A 26,058-nucleotide genomic window follows, 5' to 3' on the forward strand; every position below is an offset into this window, starting at 1 on the left:
AATGAAGCTTACATCACTCTGCTGAACAAATTGCCCTATATCAGCTCTAGAAATCATACAGTGTTGTGCTCTCTTCTTTGTCAGTGTTTGATTTTGCAAAGGGACACATTTCTGTTTAGCCAAAGTGAGCAGAGATGCCTCGTACTTGTGTGAACAGTGCAGATAACTTCTGCTATGTTTGTGGTGAAGTGACTTTTGCATCACAAAAGCGCACTATAACCACTATGGTTAAGAAAGCCTATCACCTTTATTTTGGCTGCAAAATTGGAGATCAGGACAAGAGGTGGGCCCCACACATATGCTGCAACACTTGTGCAACAAATCTTGGCCAATGGTTGAACAGGAAAAGGAAATCTGTGCCTTTTGCAGTGCCAATGATTTGGAGAGAGCCAACAGATCATACCAGCAATTGTTACTTCTGCATGGTGCCTGCAGTTGGGAAAGGTGTGTCAAAGAAGAAAAAGTGGACTGTGCGTTATCCAAACATTCCATCAGCTATACGCCCAGTACCCCACGGAGAAGGACTGCCGGTTCCTGATGCACCAGAATCATTCTCACTTGAGTCAGACAAGGAAGAGGAAGAGGATGAAACTTCTGGTCCTGAACCATCCATGTCACAGGACCCACATTTTCTCCCATCCTCCTCCTCTGAACCACACCTCATAACACAAGGTGAACTGAATGACCTTGTCAGGGATTTGGAACTACCCAAGAGTAAGGCAGAGCTGTTGGGCTCCAGATTACAGCAATGGAATCTCCTGGCAGGCTATCAGGGCAAATGGAGCCCATCAATGCTTGCAGACTATTGCTGGACAGTGACAAGAGATGCTCCATTTAATGAATAGAGGAGACAAGCCAAGAAGTGCCAAGTAGACACTGAATAGGACTAAACTATGTACGTAATAGTTTTTTGCCTTTTGTTTCATAATAAATTTTATTTATATAACCCTTTTGCTGATTTTTAAAGTGTTACATAAACAGGACAGGTGAAATATTATCATGTAAAGCAACCATAAACACATGAAAAGACCTAGGTCTACAATTTATGATTAAAACTCTACTATCTACACAATATACATAGACATAAAATGTAAAAACTTAAATATCTTAGAAACAGTAGCCAATCAGTTGTTTTAACTGTCATATTTGAATTCAGCACATCAAAATACATAATAAATATCACATTTTATCTCTGAAGCAGACGACTTCTCAAAAATTGTAGACCAGTGTAATTTGAAGTGCGCCATGTGCCCAGTGAGTAAAATAAGCTTTTAACAGTTTAGGAGAAAACTGCTTGTAGAATATGAAATTTATTAACAATTTTGAATAGAGTATTGCAAGATAAAACAGTGTTAACTTTTAAGTGATCTTAAACCTGGATGTGGTGCCCATATATGTGCAGCTATTTAACCGTAAAGTGAAGTACCTAATCAACTTATTTGATCTAAGCTTACACGGACAGTCAGAAGTACTCCCTTGCCCTTTTCACAGAGCCCATGTGGTCTTGAACAATGTTTCTCAACTGGTGGCCCTTAATCGTTGAGGGGGTCATGAGCTCCATTTAGATACAGGAAAACTGCAGTTCAGATCCACTAAGTGGCTTGTCCAAGATCATATGCAAGTGTGAGAGTCAGGGAACTGGATTCTAACTGCAGCTTGACAAGCACCTGTTCAGGACCATGTTAGAGTCTTTCAAGTGAAAAAAAACAACCCAAACCATAGGTGACCTACCATAGGGACCTTCCATCCCAAATAGAGACATTTTATTAATGTTTTTTCTTTGTTTGTGAACAGTAAAACAGACTTTGCAAAAGCTACTGCTATCCTTCTCAGAGGCAGGAGCCTCTTATTCTTTGTATTAACACCTTAATTGGCATCTCCAGTTTCATTCTGTGAGGTTTCTTTTAGACTTCCTAAAACGTTAGTAGAAGGGACTCTGTTGCTCTGTTGGCACCCCTTACAGCCCGGATAATAACATATAACATGATACTTAGAAAATTCAGGGCATGATGCTCTTTGTTGCACAGCATTTTACAATGGACTAGATTCTTTTGTGCACCCTTCAAGTCAATTAGGTCTCTTTTTGCATTTTGTAGTTACTCACAGTAATCAAATAAAGTGGATGAGAGACAGTGTTGCGAGATTGCTTTTCCCTATTGCACTTACTCCTAAATTTCAGCCAGAGTTTTGCATTAACTTTAAAGGAGAGTTATAAAGGCTAAAGGTAACATTTTCTTAAGTGAGTAAATGACGTAGCCTAGAGTCTCAATGAAAGGTAGTGGGACCAAGTCAGTTTTGAAAATGACACTTCAGGCTTGTAAGTAAGTCACTTGAAAAATTTTACCTTGAATTTCAGTGCAAGTGTAAAAATCTTAAATTCACTGATGCACTATTCAGACTTGGTTTTATATATACTTATTTAACTTAATCCACTTACACTGGAGATGTTTATATCCTGGCTTTACCTGGGGCGATGATCTGCACAGAAGTGATTAAGTTTCAGCAGTGAACAGGCAGTATGGGATGTAGTTCTGTTTATATGTCCCCTGTCCCCTCTGTGTTCTCAGTCCTGTGGGTAATGCATTAGCAGACTCATTCCAGTTTCCTGTTTATACAGGGTATAGCTTTGATGCGAGTACAACAGGCTAACCAGCAGAAGCAGAGTTCCTGTTTTAGCAATTTCTCATAAAGATATGTAAAACTCCAATGGCCTGTGATGACAACAATTAAAATGTCAAGCCACTGAACAGATACTTTTCATAAATCTCAATGATTTAAAGACATACAAGCTGCTCAGTAGGCACTTCACTTAATCCAAGGTTAGGAACCAAATCTTAGAATGAAATGCTTCTTTTTCCACAGCTAGCCTGATGGCTAAATTCATAGATATTAAAAGCAGAAGGAACTATTCTGATTTTCTAGTCTGTCTTCCTACACAGGACAGGCCATAGAATACGATCCAATAATTGTTAAATTAAACCCAATAACTTGTGTTTGATCTGAAGCATATTGTTTGTGCACTCAATCATGATTTAAAGATTTCAAGCGATGGAGAGTCCTCCATATCCTTTGATAAGGTATTCCAATGGTTAGTTACCCATAATGTTAAATATTTGCACCTTATTTAAAGTTTCAGCTTATCTTCAGCCTCTGCGTATTGGTTCTTGTTATGCCTTTGATCTGCTGGATTAAAGAGCCCTCTGCTCTTAGATATCTTCTTCCCATGTAGGTATTTATAGACTAAAATCAAGTTAACTTTTAACCTTACTATTTTCATATGCTTAATGCTCTTTTGCAACCCATATTTTTTGTTTCATTACGAGTATCTGATCATTTCATATAGAGCGGCCATGTTCTTTCAACATGTCCTCTTATATAATGCTGCACCTCAACCATGATGGTTTCCACTGACGGCTGTATTTTGGTAGCGGTTTTGACAACTTATTGGTAGACTGCTGCAACATGCATAGAGGAAGTTCAAACCTCTGCCTCTCCCCCATTATGTGAAAGTGTTTTTGTATTATCCGATACAAATAGCTGAACTGATATCCTAGCCCATCCCATGATGTCCATATTATGACAGGACAAGTGAACTGATCCAGGGTGAACTTGTGATGATCCTCTACAAGAAGTTCCAGCAACTTGGTGGTCAGGTTGAGCACAGTTTCTTCCTTTGCCTGATAGGGGTTTCTCTTGAAACAGCTGAGATGGTATATTCCACACTCTTCTGCTGAGTTAACTCCTCAAGCTGACCAGCAGTACCAAAGTATATGTATGTGTGTATATATAGTGAGAAATTGTCAGCAATAAACATCTGTCCAGGATAACCCTGCAACACTACCTCAATCCCTTTCCCCAGCAACAATCGCTGCACAAATCAGAGAACAATACAAGGTGCTTAGGATATTGTTTCCTTACCATGCTTGGTGCCAAATTAATGTTGTTCCCCACAGGTTGGAGGTCTTTTGTTTTAATATAGTTGGTATGTTAACTTACTGCCGTTTTATCTTTATGAATGGTCCATGGATTATACCTCCTTATTTTTATTTTTGGTTTTATCTTCTTTGGGGTTTTGCAGGTGGGGGAGGAGAGGAATGTGTCTCTGTGTATGAATATAATACATATAATTCCAAACTAGTAGCAGTAGCAAGGGTATCAGAACAAAAAGTTAATGTCATAGATGCTCTGAATAATCCCTTCCCCATTCCTATATATTTGAAATACGTAGAGGCAGTCAGTTTACTTTCACTTACTTTGGTTATCTGTGCTCACCCAAACTCTGGCATTATTCCTCTCTACTACTTGATTTTATATGTCAAACTGTACATAGATATGCATTTGTGTATGTAGGTGGTGATCCCAAACTTTTAGAAAACAGAAAAGGAATATTCTGTTATCTAAAATCTGATATCTACTAGAACATCTCTGTTGGAAAAGGGTTAGCTTTTTAATCATCAAGCTAAGTATGATCCTCTTGGGCCTCATTTTCTTCGTAAATATGCAGGGACATATATCTGTTAAAGTTCATAAACATATACATGGGAGCTTTGAATTCAGGACTGGTTCAGATTAGTCCGAAGTTAGCTGTGAAGTTATTTGCTCTTGAAAACAAGGACTTAGAATGAAAGTCAATTATCAAACACAATTGTCCTATCTTTATTACAGTGCCACAATATAATGTAGATTATATTGTGAAATTATGAATTAGTTTTTTATGAAAAAAAAATCTTTTTTTCAAGGCAGATTGGATTTCTCTCTAACCCAAGTCTAAAACATGGGAAGAAGTTGTCAGATTTATAGCCCGCACTGGAAGAACACACACTTGACCTTACATTTTCATGGTGCAATTCTGAGTTGTTATTTTTGTATATGTAATTAGAGAACACAGCTCACAGTGAAAGATTAGTCTGAAATGATGTATCCATCAAAGTAATATATGCTGCCAAGTTAATATGCATTATATCCAATCTTTGCCAGCATGTCAGATTGCTTAATGCCTGACATAGTATTCACTTATGAAAGCTGAGAAAAATATTAGCCAGTCAGACACCAGTTTATTCTTAAAAGTTTATTGGCCAGAATTTTCCTAGTTGGCCGGCCCCAAAATGAGATGATATATGTAGGGAATTTATGCAGTGCCTGTTCCAAGTGCAAGGTTTCTGTGTCCTTGGGGAGAAGTCACACATCTTCTGGGCAGTGTAGAGATGTCCATTGGATGAGGCACCCTACAGGAATCTTTAAACTGTGCTAGGAACCATAATAGGATTTAAATACTTCAAGGTTAGTTAGAACATTTCAGGGCTCACCTAGATGGATAGGTGCTGGACCATATCCCTTCTCAGGCCCAAGACAGTGCTACGAGAGGTTGCCTGTGTACACCTACAAAAGATGCCTATTTAATGAGAAAAGAGAGTTAGTCTAAAGTCTCAGGCAAAGGTATGTTATTACAAAGTGATTATCTTCTGAAAGCATAAGGATAAGAGAACAAAAAGTCATTCCAAGACCTGGTAAACTTTTTCCAAAATTAGATTAAAGCTTATTTTTTTAGCTTGCCTTTCTGGTCACAGTAGTATGCAAGAATGGATTTTTTCCTAGCTGACAACCATAGCTGCCCATGAAAAGGAAGGCAATAGCTCTTCTGGGTCATTTGAGTTAATAGTCTCACCACATTGCATGTAAAATTTGCTTTTCTTTTCTGGGGTGGGTCTAGCAAGCTGTCTGCCTTGGAACCATTGCCTGAAACAGGTGCCAATATCATGCTCACTGGATGCATTAGGTGCTCCCATCAACAGGCTGCTTTTAAAAGTCATGAAAATGTCACTAGCATATGTCAATAACTCATTATAATATGTAAATAACAAAATGTAAATGACACAATGAGTCAGAACCACATCTATGTCTGATAAGACTAGCAAAGTAGTTTCTTTACTTTTGAAAATCCCATTGTTATCTGAGAATGAAAAATACCCTGTGGCCAGGACCGGCGCTAGGGGTTTTAGCGCCCTAGGTGCACGGCAATTTCATCACCCCGTGCGCTGGTCCCGCTGCTCTGGTGGAGCTGCCGCAGTCGTGCCTGCGGGAGGTCCACCGGAGCTGCGAGAGCAGCCGACCAACCGCAGCCACGACTGTGGCAGCTCCACCAGAGCCGCGGCAGCAGCCGACCGTCCGCAGCCACAACTGTGGTAGCTCCACCAGTGCCGCCTGTCGCCCCCTCCAGCAAAACGCCGCCCACCAATAATCCTGGCTCCCTAGGCGATTGCCTAGGCCGCCTAAATACAAGCACTTGCCCTGCCTGTGGCTTAATACACAATGCCCTCTATGCTCCTCATCACCCAATGTCAGCTCATCACCCACTGTCTTCCCTTATGGACTGTCCACAGCAGCTGTTATGGGTGGGCATTGCCTGCACAATAGCAGTATGTATTTGGAAGCATATTTCAGTGAGCGCTTAAAAATTTACCAATGCCCGTGATTAATTGTGCTAGTTTATATCAATATGCATGATCAGTGTATCCTCCACAGGTTCCCTATCCCTGGTTGTGAAATATCCCTGATCCCTACACCTGCATTCCTACTCCCTCTTTGGAGCATTAACTACTTCTAAAGCAAGTTGCTTTTAAAGACAACTGATTCACATCCTGTATCCTACAAGTATGTGTTGAATTCAAGTCATCCAAAAAATGTAGGCTTGCCAAACTGGGCCTGTGCCAGGATTTCTTTGGCACAAATTCAGGATGAACTGTTAGAGGTGGCATCAACAGACAGAGCAGCTGAAATGGTAAATATGTATCCCATATTGTTTACTCAGTCAGTGTGTATAGAGAGTATATATGTGAACCAGTTTGCTTCAGTACTCTACCCACCATTGACAGGAATTTTCTTCAGCAGAACTTGGGGACCCTTGTCCCAGTCCTTCCCCTAGTCCTAAGTCCGGCATGGCTCTGGTCCAACATGTCCCAAAATCTTGGTGCACATACTTTGTCCAGGATCGCTGCCAGCTTTTTTGGCGCCCTAGGTGGCGGAAGGTCCTGCCCCCGAAATGGCTCCCCACAGAGGCGATGGACGGTCCAGCCCCCAAAATACCGCCAACGACCGGGGCGGCGGCTGCCCCCCAAATGTTAGTGCCCTAGGCGACCGCCTAGGTTGCCTAATGGGTTGCACCTGCCCTGACTTTGTCTCTTTAGATTGTAATTGGTATATCATAAATCACCACACGGATTGGGAGTTGGGAAACCCAGAGAAGTTCAATTTTGAGCTTGAATACAAACTACTCTATTCAATGGGAAAAACTATATTAATTCAGAGTTAACTTTGCATGGTGGTATGTTGTCCCCTTGCAGAATGCTGAGCTGAGCAAACTTCAAACTTCTGAAAATAGAGAGTTAAGCCCTCTTTCAGCAATACCCCAATACATTCCATTAACACACATACCTTTACTGTGCCAACCACACAGTTGCTGAAATGTACTAGCTCTTCATCTCCTTTTACAGCCCATTTCTTTCTCCCCCACAGGATTTCATCTAACACTATTAAAGGACAAAAAGTCATTAATCCAGCCATTAGTTACCTCTCAGTTTACCAGTACAAGGCAGCTGAGGGAAACCTATTTTGGGGGGACGCTGTAACTCAGGAATCCCTCAGTCAAAGGACTCCAGATTTGGATCACGAATAGTACCCTATGCTCACATGAGGCACACCAAATTTCACAGCAAGCCAAATAACTGTTTTTGGATTTTTGAGCATGTACAAATGTCAGCTTTAAAGCACACATGATGGTGGGAATAGAAACACTCTAGCCATTTTTCTGCATTGGTGCATATGCACTGTAAAAAATATAAATTTTCTTAAATATTGTTCTCAATTTAAGTTTCCTAAAAATGTAGCGGGTGGCATGCTCTACCTTGGATAAAACTGGACAGGTGGAGACCAAAAGAACCTCCACCTGGAAAGTTTTGAAAAATTACTATTTATTTCAGGGTTTATCTCTCTCCAGTCCCTAGCTCAAATGAACCCAAAATTTGGGTCACAAACCCTACCCTCACCCACCTGAATTTCACACTAAATTTCATAGGAATCTGACTAACCATGTTGATTTTAGAGGACTTAGCAAGGTCAACCTTCAAATAGAAATCATGACAAAACCTTAACTATAGTGGCACTAGACAATCTGTCCCAAAGAGCTTACAGTCTCAGTGAATTGATGGATGTGCAGAGTGTGCACTAGGGATTTGGGACATATTACCAGAGCTGGTGGGTGCACTCACACTGAGAAATATATACTTTTTCTTAAATACTGTTCTCAGTGTGGGTCCTGCAGAGATACAGTGGATTCCATGCATGACCTTGGGTAAAATTAGATAGCATTGAGATCATTTTAACTTGTATCACATCAATAATTTGATCTCTAAATTCTGCGCAGTCCCTCCTTCTCTCCTCCCCCTTCCCTCACCTAGAAACCTTCTGAAAAACATCCGTTTTTCCTCAGGGCTTATATCTCCACAATCCTTAGCTCATGTGACCTCAACTTGGGGTCACTAACCCTACACTATACCCTCCTGAGGCTAAGCATGTTGATTTTAGAGGACTTAGGTCAACCTTTAAGCAGAAGTTGTGATGGAACCTAAAAATCGTGGTGCTGCTGTGCCACTATAATACGCCACCGATGGCTTTTGGAAATGCAGGATGTTCAGTTCAGTTGAATGTAGAAATAATACCTTGTTGTCTCCTCATGTGCTCTAAAGTTCAGGATCTCAAAGCAGAGCTTTTCTAGGAGGGTCTCATCAGGGAGCAAGTGCCCACTCCTCTACAGTATGATGTGATGTTTATGCCACAATACAAAACCTCCATGTAGTAACACAAATGTCTGCTGAACTGAAGTCATGATGTCCAGCTCTTGTTCTTTACTCTATCTTGTCAAATAACATAAGACTCAACATTTGTTCCATATCTCTGATGTCTTCACGTGGTTGCCCAGGGAGAACGTGAGATTCTCCAGACTGATCAACACCATGTGGATGACATTCAACTGTTTCTTTCTCCAGTGACTCACCCTTCTTCCAGGAGTTGGCTATCCTGGCGATGGCAGTGACTCACCCTCTGCCATCGCCAGGATAGCCAACTCCTGGAAGAATTCAACAGGTGGATGAAGAATTTGTTGGCTTGGGCTCAAGCCAGGAAAGAGACACATGATAATGATGATGGTAGGAAATCTGAGAAACTTGCCACTATGCTAACATCACCAGCAATCAAGGTCATCAGACTGTAGATCATCAGGGTGGTGACCTCACTTGATACCTAACCACACCTGGAACAGATTGCCGCTATGGCAAGAAATCCTTTATTTCACATGTGCTTCTTCAGGAACCTTTACCCACTCCTCTCAACTGAGCCCTGAGCCATGGTGATCCACACTTTCATTGCTCTGGGATGGACTGTTGTAACAGTCCTCGATTACAGACAGCCCCCCAACCTGAAGCAAATACTCACCAGCAACCACACACCACACACCAAAAACACTAACCCAGGAACCTATCCTTGCAACAAAGCCCGATGCCAACTCTGTCCACATATTTATTCAAATGACACCATCATAGGACCTAATCACATTGGCCAGGCCATCAGGGGCTCGTTCACCTGCACATCTACCACTGTGATATATGCCACCATGTGCCAGCAATGCCCCTCTGCCATATACATTTGCCAAACCAGACAGTCTTTATGCAAAATAATAAATGGACACAAATCTGACATCAGGAATCATAACATTCAAAAACCAGTAGAACACTTCAACCTCTCTGGTCACTCAGTAACAGACTTAAAGATGGCAATTTTGCAACAGAAAAGCTTCAAAAACAGACTCCAACGAGAAACTGCTGAGCTTGAATTAATATGCAAACTAGATACCATTAACTTGAGTTTGAATAGAGACTTGGAGCTATAGCATCTAATGTATTCTTGAAAGTTTTAGACATTAATACATTGTACATCTCTTAAATAACTCTTCAGAATCAGATTATAGATTCCCTCAAGTCAGACACATAAGGAGCCTAGAGCTTTTTAACTTCTCTACATGGACCTGATCCTAAATCCATCAAGTAAACAGCAAGGCATGCATATACTCCAGTGGTACAGGATTAGCCCCTTTAGGCCTCTGTGTAGTGGCCAGTTGAAATCAACTGTTGTACTTCCTGAGAGAAAGGATTGCTCAAAGCTAGCATAGCTTGTCTGCATAGTATCTCTGAAGGTAAAGGTGAGGACAGGCCCACCATGCACCAGCCAGCAGAGCTGAGCATTCTGAACTGTTTCAGGTAGGGTTGCCAATTTTGGTTGGATGTATTCCTGGAGGTTTCATCACATGACATAATCTTTAATTAAAGATTTATTTTCAATTCCTGGAGACTCCAGGACAGTCCTGGAGGATTGGCAACCATAGTTTCAGGCCGCTCCACTTTGTGTTCATGTAGCCTGGTGAACACTCACTGCCATGGTGTCTCCTGATGGTCATCCGTGAACTAGCTCATTTCCAGCCTCGGGGTGTCTCCTCCTGGCTGGTGTCATCCTAATGGTACATGGCCCTTCCCCTCAAAATCCCATGCTTTTGCCCAGTGAAGTCCGAGGATGTCCCTCCGGGCATGTTCGCCTCAGCCAGCTGCTTACGCAGACATTCCTGTTAGTCTGTGGCTGCCTCCCATTCCGTGGCCATGTCCCTGGCATTCGCCTCTGCCTTGTGGCAGGCCTGCTCTGCTGCCTCCAGCCATGCACATATGCCAGCATCCCCCGGATCCTCTACCTTCAGCGTCTGGGTCCCGATTGCAACCTGCTCCTCAACAGCTTGGATCCTGGCCTCTTGCTGGGATCACTCTGTCCCAGTCCCCTTTTCAGCCATCTCTCTCGGATGGCTCCCTGGCAGGTCTACCGCCATCACCGCAGCATCGACCCTGCCAGCCTTTGACCCCCCCTGGGTCCTTAGGCACCTCCTCCCTCACCCCTTGTCCCTTGAGGGGGCAGTGCCTCTTAATATGACCTTGCTCATGGGAGCCAAAGCAGGCTTCCCGCCTCCTCTCTGCTTTGGGCCTTCGCCTTGTGCCTGGGCACTCCCTCTGTAGGTGTCCTTGTTGCCCACAGGCCCAACATGTCTGCTGTTCCCTGGGTTTGCTCACCCAGTGGGTCTTCGCAGGGCCTTGTCCCTTCCCCTGCTCTGGATGATGCTCCTTGCCCCCATCCCAGTAGGGACAATCCTTCCTTAAATGTTCATGCCTCCTGCAGGCTTAACATGCCCAGTACTTGGCCACTGGCCTCCTGGCCCTGGCGTGGGGCTTTTCCCACCACTCTTGACAGCTCTTTGTAAACTCCCTTCTCAGGAGTCTTACTAGGGCCTGTTGCTCCCTCGCCAGCTGCCTCACCTGATGTTAGAGGGCCCATTGCACCTTCCATAGTCCCTCTTGGGTTTCCTGGATCCCTTGCAGCAGGGACTTCTCTCTCCCTTGTGGGTCATCTGCCCCATTCTGCCGGGGCACTGATGCCAGGACCCAAGCAGGGATGGCATAAGCACCTTCCACAAAGGAAACCTCTGTGTAGGCAGGATCCATCATCCCCTCAATAGTGGCACAACTTGCCCAGTCCCCACAGTTCCCCTTGTGTCAGGGGTGGACTGCAGATGCCCACATTCGCCACCATGTGTAGCACAACGGGCACTCATCATCACAGCATCTCCTGCTGGTTGCCCGTAACTTAGCTCATTTCTAACCTCGGAGCGCCTCCTGCTGGCTGGTGTCTTCCTACTGCTTCCTCCTGATCTCCACAACTTATAGCACCTCAGGCCCTGCGTCTCTCCCAGACCCCAGTGCCTCTTACCTTGGGGTGCTGCCCCACAGCAGTGCCCCCACACTCTGGGTCTCCCCTCCCGGGGGAACCCCAGTCCCCTAAACCCACCTCATCTCAATAACCCACTGCCAGTTCTCATCTAGCCCCTTCCCTCGGGGCAAACTGCAGTCTGAAGTGGCCACTCATCATTGGCAAGGGGGTTGGACCTGCTGCCTTTCTAGCTCCCTCCCTGCAGCACTAGTACCTCCCCAGGCCTTTAGCAAGGCCTCAGCTTGGGGACTCACCAGGCTAGAGCTCCTCAGCTCTTCCTGCCTTTCCCCAGCCTTGCTCTGCCTCAGGTACCTTGCTAGCTCTCCCAGGCAGCCTGGTCCTCTCTGCTCCTGAGCAAGAGTCTTTTCTCTCACTCCCTCAGCCTGCCCTTTTATCAGGGCCAGCCGTGCCGTAATTGGGCACAACCACCTTTGGCTGTTTACCCAATGAGCCTCCCCTAGCTGCTTTTATCCCCTTCCTAACTGGAGCGGGGTGACTGCCCCGCTACACTTCCCCAGAGGCAAAGGAAGAATCCTAGATGAGTCTTTCAAAGTTCTTCCAAGGGCCCTGGCTGTAGTGCAGCTTATTTATTGCTTATGAACTTCCTTGTAATGTCATTAAATTAGGATATCTCTGTTCATAAAATACCTTTCATGTTCATATGTTGCAAGTTATGGCCTACCTACATTTTCAAAGACCTTCCTTTTGTACATAATCCTTATGTCCGCCCTTTGAAAGGTGAAAGAACATGCACAGAGGTTTGCACATGCATCTCTGCCTGAGCAGGCATTCAGCATTTGCACTGGTCAAAACGTGTGTGTGTGTGTGTGTATGTGTGCACGTGCATGTGTGCAGAGGCGTGCAGAAGCTAGAATTTTACAGCACTTACATAAGAGTTTGCATCTGCTATTATAGGCACAAGGGTGCATACTGGCAATTTTCCATGTGCGTGCAGAAATGCTGAGTAGAAGCCCATATGGAAAGTTACCATCTCTTCCATTTCAAACTGAAGTGTAAATTATACCTTTTTACTTCTTTTTGCACGTGATGATAAATGGCACAGGTATTTTGAGTTAATAAAATATCTTTAGCCCATATATTATTCAAAGAAAACGTATCTTATTCAGCGTCCTATTTGAATATTTTATTAAATGTGGATATAAGCTTTTAAATAACAATGACAGCTGCTGTACTTGAGTATTGTCTATGGCTATGTACATCTGAACATTGTAATAAAAGTATGTGTGTATAATATCAAACTGTGTTAAACTCTGCCCTTTCACTAGTGATTCCATTGTAGTTAGGCACATTCAGGATGTGGTATGCCCTTGACAATGTCATGCAGAAGTGCCTTGATTAATGTTGTTGTTCTAAGATTATATAATTAAAAATATATTCCAGTGGAGCAAGAATATTATTGTTTCAATAAAAACATTGAAATGAACATGCTTTTTGTACTTCCTTCATTGCACAGAGACTGCAAAGTAGAAAGGGCTGTTCTTTATTCCAAGTTGCTCTGCACATTTTGTCATTATGATGCAGAGCTGTTTCGATTGCTGTCTCCTGGTTATGATTTTCAAATCTCAGCTGATGATTAATACCATTGGCTCAGACAATTGTAAAGGGCCTTTACTCTAGCTGCATAAATTTTCATGTAGCATTAGTAGTAATGGCATGCATCACCATGTGGCATAAAGCTGGGAGTGGATTATGATGGAGAAAGGGGGAGAGAGGAGAAATGTGTCGTTCAGGAGAAAAATCTTGCAAATATTTCTCATTCATCAGGTCAGTGATTGGAAAGATTCAAATACAAAGCATGTTATTCTAATAATATCTTTCATCCAGAAGTATTCCAATGCACTTTGTTTTCAGATTTCCTTCCCGGTTTCCTGTTCAGCCTTTCTATTCACTGAGCCCTCGTCCAGACTAACCCGCGGCATCGGCGGGTTAAAATCGATTGCTCGGGGATCGATATATCGCGTCTAGTCTGGACGCGGTGTATCGATCCCCGAGCGCGCTTACATCGATTCCGGAACTCCATCAATCCGAACGGAGTTCCGGAATCGACACGGAGAGCCGCGGACATCGATGCGGCGCCGTCCAGACTGGTGAGTACCTCGATTTTAGAAATTCGACTTCAGCTACGTTATTCTCGTAGCTGAAGTTGCGTATCTAAAATCGATTTTAATTCCTAGTCTGGACGTGGCCTTAGTCCCTTTGTCTTTTCTCTTCTTTCCCTCAATGCCTCCAAAGGATCTTTGGCAGCCTAAGCCCCTCTCTTAAGTGAATTGAATCCAACTGTTTGTGGAGTAGTCCAGTGGTGTGCTACTGAGGTTGGTCTCCACACTCATTCCAAGCTGCCAACTATTCTCATTTGGCATTAATGGTAGGGAAGTACCTTTGTCACAGAACTCATAGGTATCAGATCACATCATTTTCTCCTCCCTTTCTTTCTAAGACCTCCTCAGTGTTTGATGTGTCACTGCAAAGGAGAGATGCCTCCATGTGTTCTGCAAAGGTGATGAAGATTCCACTGCTGCCAAGTGCCCTTTGAGAGCTGTTGTGGGGAGGTATAAAAATTCTGCCTTCACCCTCATCGGGGCAGAACTGACCTGCTGAAGGGAAAGTGCTTCAGCATCCTCTGCATCTCCCCAGCGGGGGGCCGAAGCAGGAAGTAATAATGGTTCAGAGCCTGGCTGGGGCTCTTACTAGTGGTGAGGCGGCTGAATTGGATGTTGTAACAAAACTGTACAACTGTTATATATGAATACTGTATAAATAACTTATGTTTTTATAGTGGATTTTCAAGGTCACAATTTGTTAATGTACTAATGCGAAAACAGCTCCTTTCCTATATTGCAGCCAACTCGTCTAACAGTTTTTTATAGAACACCATGTCTTTTCTACATGAGGGATTTGGAAGAAGTGCCTAAGCTGTGAACATTTCACCACTGCCTGCCGCTCCTAGGTGATTGTGAACGTGCTAGTGACTAGGAGCCTGAACTCTAAAACAGAAGCTTGGGCAGTAGTCCATGAATGTCCTGTGATGTTTTAGATGTCTCCATGATGTATTTCAAACCAAGTATGTTGAATATTTGTGTGAATGTGTGACAGGAGCTAGGCAGGAACACATGAGCCAGCCCTCTGTCATGCCAGCTCCAATTAAGGGAGGTAAATTGGAGCTAGCTAGAAAAACTCTCCCTAATTGGCAAAGGGGAAACAGCTGCCAGGCTAATTAGCCTGGGGCTGCATAAAAGCCTCAGAGGAAGGAAGCCAGAGAGTGGAAGGAGCGTGGTAGCCCTTTCTTCCTGGCTGCAGAGACTGAGAAGCCCTTAAGGCTGGACCCCCCAAAACTGTATATGGTGAGAAGGTAGTGGGATTGCACCTTGTAAATAAACTGCACCAGTGATTGCTGAGCCAGAAGGTCTCTGAGTGGTTTTTGGAGCAGAGCAGAGGCAAGACCAAAGGGGACCCTACTACGCCCTGTTACAGAGTAACAATTTTTGCTTATTGTATATTAAACAGAAACTTAGATTACAACAATGACTAAGTTAACTAAAATAAATAAGAGTTCTGCTGTGACATGATGTATTCAGCTGGATAGCTGATAAATCTAAGATTAAGCACCAAGCCTTCCTAAAACTACTCAAAGTCGCTAGTTCTCAACAAGAAAAAACACAATAAATTGAGAGACTGAGACCATAATGACTGAGTCTATACATTGGCTCTATATGCATGCATATGACAAATAGATATTAACCAGGGTTGTCAAGCAATTAAAAAAATAATCGTGCGATTAAACAATAATCAAATGCCATTTATTTAAATATTTTTTGATATTTTGTACATTTTCAAATATATTTATTCAATTACAACATAGAATACAAAGTGTACAGTGCTCACTTTATATTTATTTTTAGTACAAATATTTGCACTGTAAAAACCAAAAGAAATAGTATTTTTCAGTTCACCTCATACAAGTGCTGGAGTGCAATCTCTTTATTGTGAAAGTGCAACTTACAAATGTAGGGTTTTTTTGGTTACATTACTGCACTCAGAAACAAAACAATGTAAAACTTTAGAGCCTACAAGTCCACTCAGTCCTACTTTTTGTTCAGCCAATCGCTAAGAGAAACAAGTTTGTTTACATTTATCGGAGATAATGCTGTCCATTCTTAATTACAATGTCACCTGAAAGTGAGAACAGGCTTTTGCATGGCACTGTTTTAGCCAGTGTCGCAAATTATTTACATGCCAGATGTGCTAAAGGTTCATATGTCCCTTGATGCTTCAATGACCTTTCCAGAGGACATGTGTCCGTACTGAAGATGGGTTCTGCTCGATAACGATCCAAAGCAGTGCAGACCAGCCATGTTCATTTTCATTACCTGAGTCAGATGCCACCAGCATAAAGTTTATTTTCTTTTTTGGTGGTTTGGATTCTGTGGTTTCTGCATCAGAGTGTTGCTCTTTTAAGACTTGTGAAAGCATGCTCCTCATCCCTCTCAGATTTTGGAAGGCACTTCAGATTCTTTAAACATTGGGTCAAGTGCTGTAGCTGTCTTTAGAAATTTCACATTGGTATCTTCTTTGCATTTTGTCAAATTTGCAGTGACAGCGTTCTTAAAACAAACAAAGGTGCTGGGTCATCATCCGAGACTGCTAAACATGAAATATATGCAGAATGTGGGTAAAACAGAGCAGGAGACATACAATTCTCCCCCAAGGAGTTTAGTCACAATTTTAATTAACACATTTTTTTAACAAGTGTCATGAGTATGGAAGCATGTCCTCTGGAACAATGTCTTAAGCATGAAGAGGCATATGAACCTTTAGTGCATCTGGTACATAAATATCTTGCAACGCCAGTTACAACAGTGCCATGCGAATGTCTGTTCTCACTTCAGGTGACGTTATAATTAAGAATGGACAGCATTGTCTCCCGTAAATGTAAACAAACTTGTTTCTTTTAGTGATTGGCTGAACAGAAAGTAGGACTGAGTGGACTTGTAGACTCTGAAGTTTTACATTGTTTTGTTTTTGAGTGCAGTTATGTAACCAAAAAAACCCTACATTTGTAAATTGCACTTTCACGATAAAGAGATTGCACTAAAGTACTTCTGTGAGGTGAACTGAAAAATACTATTTGTTTATCATTTTTACAGTGCAAATATTTGTAATAAAAATAATATAAAGTGAGCACTGTACATTTTGTATTCTGTGTTGTAACTGAAATTGATGTATTTGAAAATGTAGAAAAACATCCAAAAATATTTTAATAAATTTCAATTGTAAAAGCAGCAAAGAGTCCTGTGGCACCTTATAGACTAACAGACGTTTTGGAGCATGAGCTTTCGTGGGTGAATACCCACTTTGTCAGATGCATGAAAATTTCAATTGTTCTATTGTTTACAGTGTAATATATATTATGGGCCAGATTTTTAAAAGTGCATGCAAACTTTTGTACACACATCAGCTCATACAAAAACTCATGCATTCTTTTAAAAAACAGGCTTCATATTTGTATGTAGAGTACTGTACACATACATGATCCCAAGCTGTTTGTATTCTTTGTAATGTAAATTCCTCTACAAGGGGAAAATGCAATGTCAGGCTTTTTGGATCTCAACATTGAGAGAGCTGGTATTTAACAATACCGCAGAATCCTTGTCTTTTGTCACCAAGGATATGTGCACAGATTTGAGTATTGTTTGGATTTTGTTTTGGCAAAAGCAAAATGCTCAGACCAGGAAGTGACTGTATCCTGATGTGTATCATTTCCCCTTCAGGCAACTCTTGTTTACTCCAAGCTGTTTTGTTACAGACACATAGCTGTTTTTGATAAGGCTGACCCCATCCCTGACTCATACATAGTAAACTTTTTGTGGCTGTCTGTTTTTCGCAAATGATAAGGTCAATAGCAAAAAGAATGTCATGGGATCTTTTGCAATCTTCTGTACTCAGACTACTGTACAACGTGTTCGCACTGAGTCAATAAAAGAAAAAGAATGATGACGGGGGGAAACTTCAAGTAGACTGAAAGTAGCTAGTCAGTGTCCTAGGAGGCACAAGTGCTTATTCAGCATGATGCACAGGAGATCCTTTCGGAGGGTTGGACTTGTTTGCTGCCAGGTTATGCATGCGTTCCTTAGAATGTCACTTGGAAATATTTTCCTCTAAAAGCTTTCATTATGTTTTGTCATTTGATACGAGAGATTGTGTTTTAATGCAGTGGAACCTCAAATATAGTTTAGTTTAAGCTTTCTGCTCCTTTTAGAGGGCTCCACTGTATTTGAAAATGAATTCAAGTGTCTGAAAGTTTTGACAGTTTCATTAGGGAAGGATAGTCCAATTCAAATTACTGTAACTCACTTAAAATTGAAGTTAAATGTTTTAAGGGGAGTGATCTGATAAATATTGGCTTAAACTAATTGGATTTTCAATAGACAAATTACTGCAGTTTTCTCATTACTTAGTCTTCTCTAAGGCTATGATGTTGTAATGGAGAGTATTCTTCCCTGTAACACAAAGCCGAGAAGCCAGATTGAAGCTGTTCACTGTTTTTGAGCCCTATCCACCTTAAGTATTTGAGAGCCTTGGATGAAAGTCGCTATGTTGTTGCAAAGTGGTTATAATTTTTGTTGAAAGTATACAGTGTATTTGCACAGGTTTTCTCTTCCTTTTCCTCATTGCATTGGTGAAGCAATTGGCATGCTGCCACTCACCCATCTCTTCAGAGAAGCCAGCCATCTAGATAAGCATAGGGAAAAATAAACCAAAAATCACCCACCACACACACACTCCCTAAGACCTCAGATTTTATACAGATGGCAGATTTTTTTAATGAAAATCTGTGTGATGCTCTTTCCAAATGAGAGGGAAAAAATGCATGTGGTTTCAGAGTCAGTTTTTGTGTGAAGATCATCTGTTAATTGTATCTAAATGGGACTAAATGACCATAAGGGTTATTCATTGTAAATAACAGCATTTTAAATAACTTCGTCTATAATAAGAAGTGGCACTAATCCAGTCCATTGTAAGATTCATTAAAAACCCTTGTCCTGTGGGCAGCAGTGCAGGCACCATCATTTCAATTCGTAAAAATTAGTAATGTGTGTTTGGTTCCCAGCACTAGTTTAAGAAGCTACTATTCATGAATGTCAAGTTTGCAGGCACTGCTGAAAAGTAACTTCTCCTCAATAACATATTCATTAAGGTACAATACCATATGGGCCTGAGGGGTGGCAGAGATGCTGAACAGGTTCTTGTTCATTAATACTGAAATATTTATATGAGCAGCAATAATAACAGCATCTGTGTGGTATGAAATTGAATGTTGATGCAATTAGATAATATTGACAGTCACAATTGTAATTATGTAAATAACACCAAGATATTCTTTCCTCTAACTTCGTACATGTGGAGAAAGAGAGAGGAAATTGAGTAGACTGGTACAGAATTACTGAACTATTTATTTTTCTGACAGAATACCTTGAAGCAAAGATTACTTGTGGGTTATTTGTTGGTCCAATTTAGGAGAGTTCAGTAAGTTGTAGGAATGAGGTATGTAGGTGTGTGTATTGTTGAGGGGAGATTGGATATCTGTTATGCATGCAAGTTTGTCCATCCCTAACTCAAACACTTTTAGTCAATGCATTGCATTCCATTTAATTATGCTGCTGCTTTTTTGTTACCTTTTGAATAGATAATTTTAAATGGCTCTCGTGTAGGGATGTTCGTTGTGTCTATCTGCCTATCAATCTTTCTGTTTGAATGCAGAAGTATTTGATTAGTGTATTTAAAGTAATAAAGATGTCCACAGTAGTGTCACACTGATTGATTGTAATTATAAGTCTTTAATGATTCCTCCAGTTTGGCCACTCTGCTTGCAGATTGTGATTTTATGGTTAAAATAATGCCTTGCTGTCCGCAGACTCAGTCATAAATTTTGGTCTATCTTTCTTTAATGACTCTGCATGCAGTGGAGTAATCCCAATAACATACATTATCTTAGCTAAAGAAGGCAGTGACTTTCATAGAGGTGATTAATGGATTTATAAGGGCTAGCTAAAAGACTGGCTGGGATCACACCAGAGGTTATCTTGGTTATGCTTCTTGTGCATTACAATAAGCAGAAACATTAGGCAGGCAGTCTTAAATAACTGATGGTTTTCATTCAGTCCCTCTTTTGCATATCCATGTGGTAAATAAGAACTGATGAATTTTGTGGGAATCAGACTATTATGGCAAAAGGCTAAGGATTTGGCAAAATCCAAGAAATCCTTCAGTATGAGATTGCTAGATCTACAAAACCAAAACCAATTCAAATTCTCTGAGCATTTTCTTTTTAAAGAACAGACAATACGTTAAATGCATTTGGCATAACCGGTTTTAAAGTATGTCAGCGGACATACGTTCTCCACTGGGTTTTCAGTGCCAGTTTGGCCTGATAACGATTGCTGCTGCTCATCTGAATTTACTTTTCTAATATATCTGGTTACAGAGGGAGCATTCACAGATAAAGTTGTGTCGTACTATTTCTGAAAAGTGTTTAATATTTTGCCAGTGACCATAAATTAAATTTCAGAGGCAATAATGTAGAGATCGGAGGGCCACACGCACACAAGTGTCGAGCTCCATATACATGTATATGCTTTAAAAAAATCTGATTAAAATAATAATAAGGCAACACTGTATTATTATTATTTATTATTTTATTTGTTAATGAATTTGTAGATAGCACCTGGAGGCTCCAGTCAAGGATCAGGGCCCCATTGAACTAGGCACTGTACACACACATGACTTAAGCATGGTCTCTGCCTGATAAGTAGCAGAATTGTTTTAAAAAGAGAAATTCCTGTCTGAAATGAGCTCTTCACAGATGCCACTTCAGAAATGAGCATTATTTCTGAAAAGATGCAGGTATACAAAACGATTGTGTTGGGAACAGGCACAGTAATCCCCTGTAGCTTTACTTCGCTCTTTGTGTATATGTGGAGTTTGATCCTGCAACAGTGAAGTCAAAGGAAATTATCCCTTTACATCAGTGGGGACAGCATAGGATTTAGAGATTATTTTGAAATATAACCCAGACAATAGTAAACAATGTCACAAATATTAGAAACATTTGCGCCCCACAGCAAACTGCCACTTCCAATATCACATCCTGTTAGCAGGCATGAATCACAACTGCAATCCCTGTTTAGCTAATGATGGGACAAAGCTGACTAATGTTTAATATTAAACAAAGAAGGTTCGCTAGCATTTCACAGGACAAAATATGCAATATACAAAAGTATCTTTATCCCTAATAAATGTAATGCTTATTTTCGGGGGGGGGGGGCGGAAGCGCAAAGTAGAGTTATATAAAGAGCGCCTGGACACTTGCTAACCAGCTTGTATTGCCATTCTTCTACTTGGGCAAAACAACAGCATTTGTTTCCCCTGCTGGGAAGCATATGCTTCCAGAAGTAGCAACATTCGGTTCCTTGACCAGCTCGCCCAGGCCCTAAAATTACCTTGAATTCTATCATCAAATCCTGTTGATGATGCTGTCTGGACTGCCTTGCCTTCTTGAATATTATTTTCTTTTGGCTACCCTTTAATTCAGCAGTTTTTCCGTCCATTTATGCATGGGTTCTGGAGTATATCCATCATGAGGCTTTTGTGCAGGATTTTTATATTACAAATATGTCTTCTGTTCCAGCCTATATGCGTGCTAATCCCACCCATAGCCAAGTGCATGGCTTATTTGCTTTACTGAGATTTCTTTGTGAATTAAGATTAAAATGCAGTATTACTGACTACACATTTCATGCATATATATGTGCACATACTCCCACTTTCATGGACAGAGAGCCCTCAAATTGTATTGCTTGTGTGTGAATGTGCACATGCTTATTGAATCTAGATCTACCAACAGAAAGCCATACTGCGTGACCAGAGAAGGTAACAGCAGTGTTATTTCTGCTGTCACAATTTGATTATTTTGCTTTGCTGTTTTTGATAAATTAACACATGCTCATGTGTTCTACATGATATTTTTTTTAAAAGCCTGAAGGCTTCTGTTTAAAAATGCAGGTTAATCCTTAGAGTCTTTCAAAAGCATTTCTGTAGCATGCTACTAATTAAGATAAGTTATCATTTTTAAGTTATACCGGGAATGCAATTAGCGCTTCTACTAAGAACTGGAGCAATCAATTTTATACAAATTATTCAGATACAGTAAGGTAGAATGCAGTTTTAATAGGACAAGAGACCATACTGTGGTTTTATTAAATATAATGTAGATTCAAATTATGACTGAACACAGAATATACAACCTATTATGTACCAAGAGTCTATGTATCCATATTTAAAATATTTTCTTAGATTGGATTAATTCAGGCATCTTCCTTTTTTATCTCTCATTTATTCAACGACCAGTATAATTTTTTATCTTTAAAAGTGTATTTTTTTAAAAACTGGCCAAAATGAATATTTAAAACATAGAAAACAAATCTGCAGAACACACAGTGCAAAGGATACATATAAAGATCAGATTATATGTTTATATTTTCTGTAGCTACAGAAGACAGTAGATCAAATTCATCCCTTGTGTATGTAGGAATAACTTGCTTGAAACTAATAGAGTTGCACCTGCTTACATTAAGGCTTTATTTGGCCCAACCCCTATACAGTAGTTTAGGCAATATAATCACTTTTGTAATCCTGGCCAAACTTTATAAGCTGGAACATGTGCTGGATAAGGAACTAATATTTTAGTTACTTACTAACTCTCATGTTTGTTTATTTATTCATTAAGAGATATCAATTTCCCAGGCATAGGGAGCAGTAGGAATACAAACTACAAGTGTATGAAACTGTGGAGGAATTTCACAGTCTTATTATACAGTGTTGTATTTCTTATCTCTACGTTGTGCCCTTCTGGCTTTATCTTGCAAGCAGCGAATGTTTGCTCTTTTTGGTTTTTCCAGAGCAGTCTGATTTACTACAGTCATATTTTGCTCAAGTGCTGGTTGCTCCTCTATTTTGTATCAATTAATGTTATTGATTATTAACTACGGTAAACTGTGTAAAACAATTAAAACCATTGTAATTATCCTCCATATAAACATTATGATATCAGGAATTCAGAATTAGATTACATTTATAAGAAATCTAAACATGTTAATGTCTGGAAATGCACAATTATGGCCCCCAAACAACGTTAACTCCTGCATGTAATGACTGCATGATTAGTGATGAACAGTATTTGTAATCCCAGGTTGAATGAAGCTGACTTCTAAAGACAGATACTTTGGGTACGTCTACAGTATGAAATTAATTCGAACTTATTCTATTCAAATTTTCGGAAGCGATTTTATAGATTCAGTATTGTGTGTCCCCACCAAAGCGTGTGAATTTGACGGAGTGCGTCCGCAGTACTGAGGCTAGCATCGAATGTCGAGCGGTGCACTGTGGGAAGCTTAGAAAAGTTAGATGCTTGCAAGTCACCAGGGCCTGATGAAATGCATCCTAGAATACTCAAGGAGTTAATAGAAGAGGTATCTGAGCCTCTAGCTATTATCTTTGGGAAATCATGGGAGACGGGGGAGATTCCAGAAGACTGGAAGGGGGCAAATATAGTGCCCATCTATAAAAAGGGAAATAAAAACAACCCAGGAAACTACAGACCAGTTAGTTTAACTTCTGTGCCAGGGAAGATAATGGAGCAGGTAATCAAAGAAATTATCTGCAAACACTTGGAAGGTGGTAAGGGGATAGGGAATAGCCAGCATGGATTTGTAAAGAACAAATCGTGTCAAACTAATCTGATAGCGTTCTTTGATAGGATAATGAGCCTTGTGGATAAGGGAGAAGCGGTGGATGTGATATACCTAGACTTTAGTAAGGCATTTGATACGGTCTCGCATGATATTCTGATAGATAAACTAGGAAAGTACAATTTAGATGGGGCTACTATAAGGTGGGTGCATAACTGGCTTGATAACCGTACACTGGAATAGATTGCCTAGGGAAGTTGTGGAATCTCCATCTCTGGAGATATTTAAGAGTAGGTTAGATAAATGTCTATTAGGGATGGTTTAGACAGTATTTGGTCCTGCCATGAGGGCAGGGGACTGGACTCGATGACCTCTCGAGGTCCCTTCCAGTCCTAGAGTCTATAAGTCTATAATTCCCGCAGTCCCCGCTGCCCATTGGAATTGTGGGTTAATCTCCCAGTGCATGGTGGAGCAAAAACATTGTCGCGGGTGTTTCCGTGTGTGCGCCGTCACTCACTCCTCTCTCCATGAAAGCTACGACATACGCCATACTACCAGCAAATGGTACTTTGAATCTACCTTGCATGTCCTCTCGTCTTTCTTTCTACTCTTTTATGTAACCATTTCCTGCCTTTTTTCGGCTGCTGTGAACCAAGCAGCACAGCTTCCGCCGCTAACTCTGCTCTCCTGCTCTTGCATCACTAGCTAAGTTTTCCACGTTGTCTGTCCTGGGCTTGTGTGCAAGCTACAGAAGGCAACAATTCCCCACTGTTTTTCGGCCATCGTGAACTGAACCGCACAGCTTCTGTCGCTTTTTCCATGTTGTCTGTCCTGGGCTCCCATGCAAGCCACAGAAGGCAACAATTCCCTGCCATTTTTCAGCCATCATGAACTGCATCACACAACTTCCACTGCAAACTCTACTCATGCTTCTGCCGCAAACTCTGCTCTCCCACTCTTGCAGCTCTAGCGAGTTTCCCGACTCCGTGAAGACAACCATTTACTGCCTTTTATCTGCCATCTTGAACCGAACAGCTCTCCTACATTTTGTGCCCTTTTTCCAGGATTACCCGTGCAGGTGACATAGCACGGCAAGCATGGAGCCCACTCAGATCTCCAGTGCAGTTTTGACCATTGTAAATACCTCGCGCATTATCCAGCAGTATGTGCAGTGCCTGCAAAACTAGGCGAGGAAGTGACAACAGTGCGATTACTATACTGATGAGGACATGGACAGAGATGTTCCTAAAAGCACAGCATGTGGCGATTGAGAGATCATGGTGGCATTGGGCTAGGTTCATGCCCTGGAATGCCAATTCTGGGCCCGGGAAACAAGCACAGACTGGTGGGATTGCATAGTGTTGCCAGTCTGGGATGATTCCCAGTGGCTGCAAAACTTTTGCATGCGTAGGGCCACTTTCATGAAACTTTGTGACTTGCTGTTCCGTGCCCTGAAGCGCGAAGATACCAGAATGAGAGCAGCCCTTGCAGTTGAGAAGCAAGTGGCCATAGCACTGTGGAAGCTTGCAATGTCCGACAACTACCAGGTCAGTCGGGAATCAGTTTGGAGTGGGCAAATCTACTGTAGGGACTGCTGTGCTTCAAGTAGCCAATACGATCATTGACCAGCTGCTATCGAGGGTAGTGGCTTGGGAAATGTGCAGACCACTGTGGAAGGCTTTAATGCTCTGGGGTTCCCTACCTGAGGCGGGTTGATAGATGGAACGAATATCCCTATCTTGGCCCCGGCACACTGGGGTGGCCAGTACGTAAACGCAAGGGGTGTTTTTCCGTGGTGCTGCAAGCACTGGTGGATCACAAGGGACGTTTCACCTACATCAACGTGGGATGGCTGGGAAAGGTCCATGATGCTCACATCTGCAGGAAGTCTGGTCTGTTTGAACAGCTGCAGGAACGGACTTACTTCCCAGACCAGAAGATTACTGTTGGGGATGTTGAAATGCCTATAGTTATCCTCGGGGACCCAGCCTACCCCTTAATGCCATGGCTTATGAAGCCGTACACAGGCACCCTGGACAGTAGTCAGGAGCAGTTCAACTATAGGCTGAACAGGTGCAGAATGGTTGTTTACTGACTCGGTTAGATCTCAGCACAACCAATATTCTGACTGTAATTGCTGCTTGTTGTGTGCTTCACAGTATCTGTGAGAGTAAGGGGGAGACGTTTATGGCAGGATGGGAGGTTGAGGCAACTCACCTGGCGGCCAATTTCACACAGCCAGAAAACAGGGCGATTAGATGAGCACAGCAGGGCGCACTGCGCGTCAGAGAAGCTTTGAAAGCCAGTTTCATGACTGGCCAGGGTACGGTGTGACAGTTGTGTTTGTTTCTCTTGAAGTTACCCGCCCCCTATATATATGAAAGGAAATAAAGTGAAAATTGTTTAAAAACGGTTCTTTATTATTTGTTGCACAACACAT

The 26,058-nt window shown here is 41.7% G+C and overlaps 1 long non-coding RNA gene across 4 annotated transcripts in view; it reads left to right on the forward strand.

Annotated features, from left to right (window-relative positions):
* LOC115646562 overlaps positions 1–26,058 on the forward strand; it is a 361,228-nt gene that overhangs the window by 320,539 nt on the left and 14,631 nt on the right. The window lies entirely within an intron of this gene.

Source organism: Gopherus evgoodei, chromosome 2 (assembly GCF_007399415.2).
Source record: "Gopherus evgoodei ecotype Sinaloan lineage chromosome 2, rGopEvg1_v1.p, whole genome shotgun sequence".
Lineage (NCBI taxonomy): Eukaryota > Metazoa > Chordata > Testudines > Testudinidae > Gopherus > Gopherus evgoodei.